The sequence below is a fragment of the Castanea sativa genome, chromosome 12 (assembly GCF_040712315.1).
Source record: "Castanea sativa cultivar Marrone di Chiusa Pesio chromosome 12, ASM4071231v1".
Taxonomy (NCBI): Eukaryota; Viridiplantae; Streptophyta; class Magnoliopsida; order Fagales; family Fagaceae; genus Castanea; species Castanea sativa.
Genome location: NC_134024.1, coordinates 3116333 through 3127076, shown reverse-complemented (window position 1 = coordinate 3127076; position 10744 = coordinate 3116333).

The following is a 10744-nucleotide window of genomic DNA, read 5'->3' as shown; positions in this document are numbered from 1 at the left end:
CAAATAAAAATAAATAAAGAAGAGTCAGGTTTGATACTTTAGTAACGAAAGATTTCGAAATTTGATCGTGAGAAACTATTCTCTATCCCTAATTTGCGTTTGTTTCTAAAGAGAAACGAAAGAAGTGTCGTTAATGTAAATGGTTTAGATAACTGGACTGGCTACCGATAGGCCCAATTAAAAAGCCCAATGCAGAATACATATCATACCAAGTCCAAAGCGGTAGAATATATTAAAAATAAAAAAAATTGTGGCGCTTGAGCGGAATAAGGACGGCGGTGATCGTCTGCGAACGACAGCACCGTGAGCTCCTTCAATTACGAGTGCACTCTTTCTGTTTGATTAAAATTTTAGAGATTCTACACCGCTTGATGACAATTAGTTTATGCAGTTAGAGCCATCGGTGAAATTGGTAATCAGTTGGGAAAGAGAGACTGGAATTTCAAAGTGGACCCGTGCACTAGTAATGACCAAAGCTGGTGGACAACACACGTCAATTCAAATCAGCCGTTCTACTACAACAATACTCTCATCTGCGATTGCAACCTCACTAACGATGGTGTATTTAAAAAAATAGAACTCTAATTTTTTATTATGTAGGAAGAGATAACTGTAGATTGGTTGTTATCACCAGTTGTTTGTATTTGTAATTTGAACTTCTGATATAACTGTCATATGCCTAATTTCAAAGGGCAGAACGAATTAATGAAGAAAAGCAATAGACCAACAACCCTTCATTTAACTCTACAAACATCAGGTTTTAACCGTATGTACAGATTATATGCACTAATAAATGTATAACAAGATTTAACCCTTTAATATAACCATAAAACCATCTAAGTGAAATATCCAACCATTCCTCGAAAGCATATTTCAAAATGCACTAACACAAACTTGTTTTCTCCTTATACACTCAACATTTTCTTTCCTGGCCAGACAAATATCTGTCTATGTGCCATCATTGCTGTCGTTTTATCTGAACAAAAGAAAAATTAAAGAATAAGTCAATCACGAATGTTAAGAACTTTGATTAACTCAATAATCAATAATGAAAAAATATACTAAATGTAACACACGTCTATTTTTAAAAAAAAATCCAATTCATCATAAAATAATAGAGAGAAACTCTAATTTTTACTAAACTAAATCTGATTTTGTTAAAAAAAAAAAAAGTTAGAAAACGTTTACAAAACAAACTTAAAGACCTATTTAAAAACTTAGTAAAACTTAATAAATAAAAAATATATTTTAAAATAAGTTTTAATCAATATTTAACCATGATTGAAATAGACCTAAAAAACTTTAAAAGCAACTAAAAATTAGAAAATATTAACTCTAAACTAAAAATAACAAAAATTATATAAAAAATACTAAAATTAATAAATTATAAAAATTAAATAGTAAATTATGTGATATAAATATCCCAAGATCACGTGTATTTTGTTTTCTTTTAAAAAAGACAGTGGACGTGGCTTTCAAGAAAGAAAAAGACTCGTCGTTTTATTGTTTTACTTTGCCAGTACGTTCACTTCTTTCACAGAGAAAAACAATAAATAAAACTTTCATGATACTTTCTTCTTTTTCATGTCTTGACAAATTGACTTGGGCTTGTACGTACGGTAGTAACCCAGCTTTTATAGCCACACATTTCACATTGAAAAAACACAACAAACTAAAATAAAGAAAGAAAAAAAGGTATGTACTGGATAAGCTAGTTCACAGTTCACACTTCATTTGACACGGATAAAGCAATCAGCCAATGACAATTGACTAAACGCTGGTCTGAAGTTAAAGCTATGTCCTACTCGGGAAGTTGCATGGAAAGTTGGCTAGGCTTTTGACTACGAGATTGAATTGTCGTTAAAGGTATTGAGTTTTTCCAGGTGAAAATATCTAAGGCCTTTCCAGGAAAGTGCATGGAAAGGGGTTAACTTATTCTCGAATATCCAAAAGCATTGACTGATATTTAATATTAAATATTAATTATTATCCTACTCATATTTAAAAATGATTGTTATCAACCGTTTAAGAACGTTATGGGTGGGTTTGCCATTGGCTTAAAAGCCAGTTTAAGAACATTAAAAGTCAGATTTATTTACTTATTTAATTTATTTTTATTGTTATTTAATTTATTTTTGATACTATTTATTAATTTTATTGTATTTTTTGTTCAATTTATGAGTACTATTTCAATTACTTTTTAATTTTATTTATGATATTTTCAGCAAAAAATATTCAATTTCAGCTAAATAAGCTGTTCCCAAACGGATGCTAAATTAATTCAAAAATCAAAGCATAGATTCAAGTGGGCGCTAATAAGCTATAGTTTCACAAGGCATGCATAGTGAAAAATTATTCCGAAAATACACTACTTTAGACCCCAATTACCACTAACCAGTAACTACCAAGATATATATATATATATATATATATATATATATATATATATATATATATATATATATATATCTTAGTATCAAACTAATAAATTACCTTGTAAAAGATTTCATAATTAAATTTCTGCTACCTGTACAGATTGTACTCCTTTGATTGACTGTAATTATGTGACTGGCTGTACTAGTCACCAGGTCTACAGTTTATGACTTGGGTTGCGTTAGATCAATAGGTAATTCTTTGTGATTCAATAAAAAATTTAGATTTAAATTTTTTTACATTAAAAATAAAAATCAATTTTTATCTATATATAGTGATAAAAAAAATTATTATTATAAAATTGATAGTTTGATACTATAAACTTAACTCTTATCATATAAAAAAGGAAAAAAAAAATTGTAGTTACCAGTAACACTAAAGCAATTTATGCAGCACATTCCAATTTATCAAACTATCTGTAATTATTAGTATGGCACTGCCATCCTAATAAATTACCTTGTAATTAAAAAAATTTATACTTGGGATTGAAGGCTGAAGCTTCACTTTCCAGGAAAACTATCGAATGCATGGAGGTGAATAAACTTTTATCATCACCCTTATTGAATTAAGCCATCGATTATGTTTTAATTTGATATTTAGGATTCTTCTAATTTTTAATAGATTAATAAGCCAACAGGGATCAAAAAGCTTGTAAGCATTTCGTTGATTATATTATATGCTTGTCTGGGTCTTCAAGGTTTTGGCCCCCCAAAGATTCACTTTTTTGTCAAATCTATTGAATATAGATTTTGTTTTTCATTCTTCTATTGTTTTTTCCTCATTTCACATCTTTAATCAAAAGTTTGGTTGATATACAAATTTGAGTGTGAAGCTTTTGTGGCCAGTTTTGGTCCAGAGTAGATGGAAGATAAGGAGGGGAAACATGAAGAATCTTGCAAGTGTTTCATTTTTCGTTTTTGTGACATGGAGAATTATCAATTCTTTTACCCCTTTTTATATGATAGTTAATGCTGTTTACCAATCATATAGTTCAACTGAGCCTCTCATGTTGAAGCACCAATTTTTGCATCACTAAACAGAAATCATTTTAGTTTGCTATGCTAAAAATGTATGGTATTCTAAAATTTTGAATGTAAGAGGTACAAATTAAATGACACAACTATAGATCCTATGAGTTCTCTAAGAAATGATCGTTGAATAAAATATTGAAAATTTAAATACCATTTACACCAAAAATTAATTGGTGTTTTAGTCTAATGATAAAAATCAATTATCATGGAGCAGATGTCATATATTGAAATTGTATCTTATCTATATAAAAATATAAAATAATTTTCTTTTATTCATGTGTGTTAAGTTTCAACTAAGGTATTTACGCAATCGACACTAAAAAATGGCTTGCATAGAAAAAAGGAACATAACAAGATTTTTCCTTTAAGTTTGAATTCCACTTACACTCTCAAAAAAAAAAAAAAAATTCTAGACTTCTAGTTACCCAAATCTCAAAAAAGGATTTCTAGTTAACACAAAAATCAAGTGCTATTTTAATATAATGATAAAGTGTATTTATTGAACGGACATCATAAAGTTGAAATATTATTATATCTATTAGAAAAATGGAATATTAATCTGATTATTAAAAAATCAATCATCATCATAGAACCAATACTATAAGTTAAATTCATATGATATCTATAAAATAAAAATAAAAATAATAAAAAATGTTAGGAACACACCCAACTCCATCCAAATTCACAACATACTTCACCTTATGATTAGTATACTTAATTTTTTATATTTATTAACAAGTACCTATAGTAGTTACGTGTAAGTGTTGAAATCTAATCATAAATTGACGAAAATTGTGAAATTGAATTTAAACTTTTTATTTTTGAGAGTCAAATTGAATTTAAACTTGGGTGTACTATTACCACTAAAGCAATTTATACAGACCATTCCATCTCCATTTATATGAATTGAACTTTATGCTTTATAGCTGGTCACCATTTAGGTCAATTTGTGTCCTATTTTCCTCTGTTCGAAAGAGTGAAAAGTGATTCATAGTTAAACACTAAAATCAAAAGGAAAAGACAACGTAGAAAGTGGACCATGGTTAAATCAGTGTGGCCGATATCGTACCGGTATCGGCCGGTACATACCGTACCGGCCAGTGCACTGGTACCGGTACACTTTTATATTGTACCGAAAAAAATACCGACCATACCGGCCAATTTCGGGTAATACCGGCCGGTACAGAAAAAAGCTTTTTTTTTTTTAGTTTTGTAATTTTTGAATTTTTGTAAAGGTATAATGGTAACTTATTTACATTAACTTCTTAGTATTATTTGTTTTCTTAGTATGCAATGAACAACTAAGCTTTCTATTTTTTATATTGTGTTTTTTTTTTGTTCTTTTATTTGATACTAAAGTCTAAAATTATGAATAATTTATTCTGAATTGAGGTAATGTTTTATAATAAACTTTTATATTTACTATAATATAAGTGAAATATTATATGTTTATAAACATGGTTCTAGATATTTTGGTATGTGTGTGTGTGTGTATAAAATAGCGGTAAACCCGAAACGGTACACCGGTATTGACCGGTATCTGAAATATATCGTACCGGTAACTAAACCGGTACAGCCTCAGGTACGGTATTGACTTTCTTGGATTAAATGCACAAATTAAGAGAAACGCAGATCAACCAAACTTTAAAGGCAGGTGACTTAAGCTAGCTATGTCCTTCTGTCCTCTTTTCAAGAACGTGGAAAGTGGGCTAGCTTGACTATGGAATTATCATTAAGAGAAAGAAAAGAAAAACATATTTTTAGAAAATTTTAATTAAAAATTTGATTTTTTTTACAACTTTTTATTTTTTTAATATAAAAACTTTTTAAAAATAATTCATTAACAAATATCCTAACCACAATTTTTAATCAGTGACACACATATGTATTGTTAAAGGCAAACATAATTGTCTTTTAAATCAATTTGAAGGAAAAATTTTAAACTCACCGGATGTCAATTTAAATAACTATTTGTTTGTGTGTTTTAACTCCATGGCTTATAAAAATTATATTAACTTATGAAAAATTATTGTGTACTCTCGGAGTACTATAAATGCTTACTCCTTCCTCTCACATGAATGGTGGTCCCACTAATTAAATTCATGGTGAGACCCACCATTTATGTGAGAGGGAGAGTACATATTTATGATACTCTGGGAGTACCTAATAATTTTCTTTAACTTATTCACGAGTCATTATGTCTTTGTCCAACATGTAACCATTGACATAAGAAAATGGATTAACTTATTCTTGAATATCCAAAAGCCATGATTATTTGACTAATTTTTAGTAATAAATATTAATTATTATCCTATTAATATTTAAAAATAATTGTTATCAACACTTTAAGAACATAAAATTAATACAAAATTCAATAGATCTTTTCTTTGGTCCATTTTTTTTTTTTTGGGAATTTGGGTTATCTAAATTATTTATAGAATTCACCATTCTCGCAACGCCTCATTTTTTTTTTTTTTAATCATTGTCACTATGTCACATAATTGCTTCGAATAATAGCCATTGTCAATGACTTATTTATAAAAATAAAAAAAAAATTTACTTGTGGACTAAGAGTCAATCAGGAAACTTTGGAGGAACTTTCCTAAACTCTCTAACATGAACAGAAATCAACAATTCATTAAAGTAGAAACCATTACTGTCCACAAGTTCTCAATGACATACGCTTTGTCTCTATTATTTTCTCTTCTCTCAAACTCAGCGCGCACACAAAAAAAAAGCAATTATGTGCATGTCATGTTACGATGACATCTAGACTCTGAATAGATAAAAAAAGAAAGTAATATGTGCAAAACTTTATAATTTGTCAAAAAGTAATATAAACAGAACTTTATAACTGTACACCAAAAAGTTAATACCACTCAAGGAAACTTCCTACAACTTTCCTCCACTCTTCAACTTACGCTCTGTTTGTTTCAATGGAAAACTTTGTGTAAAGATAGTTTTCCTTATTTTTCAATATTTGGTAGCATAAAAAAATATAAGTCAAAGGAAAACTATCTTTGGTCAATATAAAAAGTATGGCTTATTTTTAGAGATTGTTTTCCATTAAATTTTTTTGGAAAACAATTCTATCTCATAGCAAGCTAAATAAGGAAGTTAAGAGGTTGTTTTTCAACTTATTTAAAGTTGTTACCAAACATTGAAAAATAAGATAGTTTTATAAAAAATGTTTTTTAGAAAATGACTCATTTTCTAGAAAACATCATTATTGAAACAAACATAGCGTTAATACCAATATTTTTCCTCTTCAACTATTGTCTCTCTGTTGTTTTTTCTTCTATACAAGGAAAGTTTTGTACCACCAATTGTTCAAGCTTATTCGTTTTCTGTTGTATCAAATTAAATATAGAAGAAAAAAGTATAATTCAAGAGGAAAATGACAAATATAATACTTGCTACTTGTCATATTGATATTGAATAATTTCCAACATCAGAATTGCTACTGTTTCATATCTTAGCCACCAAATCAAGATAAGTTAAGGTTTTGATACCAATTGATGTTGTGAGTGTGGAAGTTATAAGAAATGTAACCCACGTCTATTTTTTAAAAATAATATCCAATTTATCATAAAATAAAAGAGAAAAACTCTAATTTTTACTAAACTAAATTTGAATTGTAAAAAAAGAAGAAGTTAAAAAACACTTACAAAACAAACTTTTAAAGACTTATTTAAAAACTCAATAGAACTTGATAAATAAGAAAATATATTTTAAAATAAGTTTTAATTAATATTTAACCATGATAGAAGTAGACCTAAAAAACTTTAAAAGCAACTAAAAATTAAAAAATATTAAGGGTCCGTTTGGATAGAATTTATTGCTGAAAACTAAAAACATTGTAGCAAAATAATTTTTAAATGTGTAAATAGTACTGCGAGACCCACTTTTAATAAAAAATTGCTAAAAAAGTACATGTACAGTACACGCACAGTACGCGCACAGTATGCGCACAGTGCGCGCACTGCACGCTTGTCCCTCACAGCAGCGACAGCAGCGAGTAAAAAAAAAAAAAAAAAAAAGGGCAAAACTTGGACGCAGCAATAAGCTGCATCCAAACGCCCTCTAACTCTAAACTAAAAATAACAAAAATTATATAAAAAAATACTAAAATTAATAAATTATAAAAATTAAATCGTAAATTCTGTGATATAAATTTACCAAGATCACGTGTATTTTGTTTTCTTTTAAAAACAGACAGCGGACGTGGCCTTCAAGAAAGAAAAAGACTCGTCTTTTTATTGTTTTACTTTGTCATCAGTACCTTCACTTGTTTCACAAGGAAAAACAATAAATAAAACTTTCATGGTACTCTCTTGTTTTTCATGTGTTGACAAATTGACTTGGACTTCTACGCACGGTAGGAACTAGTAACCCAGCTTTTATAGCCACACATTTCACATTAAAAAAAAACAAAACAAAGTAAAAAAAAAAAAACTAGTAACCCAGCTTTTATAGCCACACATTTCACATTAAAAAAAAAAACACAACAAAGTAAAAAAAAAAAAAAAAAAAAAGGGTGTGTACTGATAAAGCTGGTTCAGAGTTCACACTTCATTTGTCACGGATAAAGCAATCAGCCAATGATAATTGACTAAACACTGGTCTGAAGTTAAAGCTATGCCCTTCTCAGGAAATTGCATGGAAAGTTGGCTAGGCTTTTGACTGCGAGATTAGGTATTGAGTTTTAAAGGCCTTTTCAGGAAAGTGCATGGAAAGGGATTAACTTATTCTCGGTTATCCAAAGGCATTGACTAATATTTAATATTTAATATTAATTATTATCCTGTTCATATTTAAAAATTATTGTTATCAACCGCTTCACAACGTTATGGTTACATTTGCCATTGGCTTAAAAGTGTTTAAGAACATTAAAAGTTAAGTTTATTTATTATTTAATTTATTTTTGTTATTATTTAATTTTTATATTTGCTACTATTTATTAGTCTCATTATACTTTTTAATACTATTCACTAGTCACGATATATTATTTCAGCTCCTTTTTTAGCTTTATTTACAATATTTTCAGTAAAAAGTATTTAGTTTCAGCTAAATTACTGTTCCTAAATGGACGCTAAATTAATTAAAAAATCAAAGTATACTTTACATGATTCTAGTCGGCGCTTGTAAGCTATAGTTTCACAAGGCATGCATAGTGAAAAATTATTACGAAAAAACACTAGTTTAGACCCCAATTACCACTAACTAATAACTGCCAACATATACATATTTTAGATCTTAGTATCAAACTGATAAATTACCTTGTAAAAGATTTCATAATTAAATTTCTGCTACCTGTATAGATTGTACACCTTTGGTTGACTGTAATTATGTGACTGGCTGTACTAGTCATCAAGTCTACAGTTTATATCTTTGGTTACTTTAGATCAATTGGTAATTCTATTGTGATTAAATAAAAAATTTAGATTTAAATTTTATTTACACTAAAAATAAAAATCAATATTTATCTATGTCTGGTGATAAAAAAAAATTATTAATATAAAATTGATAGTTTGATACTGTAAACTTAACTCTTATAATATAAAAAAAAAGGAAAAAAAATAATTGTAGTTACCAGTAACACTAAAGCAATTTATGCAGCACATTCCAATCTTATCAAACTATCTGTAATTATTAGTATGGTACTGCCATCCTAATAAATTACCTTGTAAAAAATTTTATAATTGAGATTGAAGGCTGAAGCTTCACTTCCTAGGAAAACTATCGAATACATAGAGCTGAATAAACTTTTATCCTCAGCACTATCGAAATAAGCCATCGATTATGTTTTAATTTGATATTTAGGATTCTCCTTTGACTTTTTTTTTTTTTTGAGAAACCCTTTGACTTCTTTATTGATTGTGATAATGTGACTAAGTTAGAGCAATTAGTAAATTTTTTTGTTGACCCAATAAAAAATTTATGTTTGAATTCCACTTACCTAGAAAAAAAGTAATTATTATATACAAATTTTAAAAATATTATGATTTTTTTATCCTTAAAACATATTTGTGACACTAACCACCCTAAATTTTTTTAGGCTCAACATAATTAAAAAATAATTAATTGAATTTAAAAAAGATCTCTAAATAAATTTGTTACTAGAAATAAACCAGTTATGTCAAAAAACTTTAGTTAACTAATCTCACAAGTAAACAAGAAATTTATATTAAAAAATTGTTAGAATATAATGAAATGATACAACAGCAAGTTGAGAATAAAAAATAATTATAATGATGTTCAAATAGATTGTAATATAAAAATTCTTGATAAGAACATCAAAATATAAGCAAAATAAATTTTAAATAAAAAATTATTAATATTTAATAGACATTTAAATAATAAATAAAAAACACCTTTTAAAATATCACCTTTGGCGGCAAAAATGGGCAAATGCCCCTCTTTTGAAACTTGATTTTCTCAAAATCGAGTTAAATTTTTTTTTTTTTCTAGAATCCTATAATAACGTTTTAAGGAGCTTAGAGCGACATTTTAAAGACCTATAGTGGCGTTTTGTAACTCAAGCTCGAGTTAGAAAACGCCACTATAGGCTCCTTAAAATATCGCTATGGGGCTTAACTCGATTTCGAGAAAATCGAGTTTAAAAAAAGGGACATCTCTCTAATTAGTTTGAAAAATAGAACATAATGCTGTTTTTTTTGTGCGAAAAGGACATTTGCCCATTTTGACCCACCTTTGGCCCCAAATAGCTTGAGCCAGCCTGTATATAGCATTAAACAAATCAATAGATCTTTTCTTCGGTCTATCTATTTTTTTTTTTTTTTTTTAGGGAACTTGGGTCTGTCTAAATTAATTATGGAATTCACCATTATCACGACGTCACTTTTTCTTATTTAATCATTGTCATGATGTCACATAATTGCTTGGAATAATTGTCAATGACTTATTTCTTTTATATATATTTATCTTGATAGGATCCAAAAGATACGTTGTTATGACTAGACTTATTTACCTTATGAAAATCAGGAAAAGTGTAAATAAAGTTATAATTTTGATATTTTTATGAGTGGACTAAGAGTCAATCTGGAAACTTCGAGGAACTTTCCTAAGCGCTCCAACATGATAGAACTCAACACTTCATTAAAGTACAAATGTACAAACCATTACTGTCCACAAGTTCTCGATCTGGTAGGTATTGCACCGGGTGAAATTCACCTTCCTTTGTCTCACAATTTTTTTTTTTTTACTTTTTACTTCTCATAAATCTTTTCTTAACTTTTTTTAATCAATGGTTGAGATTG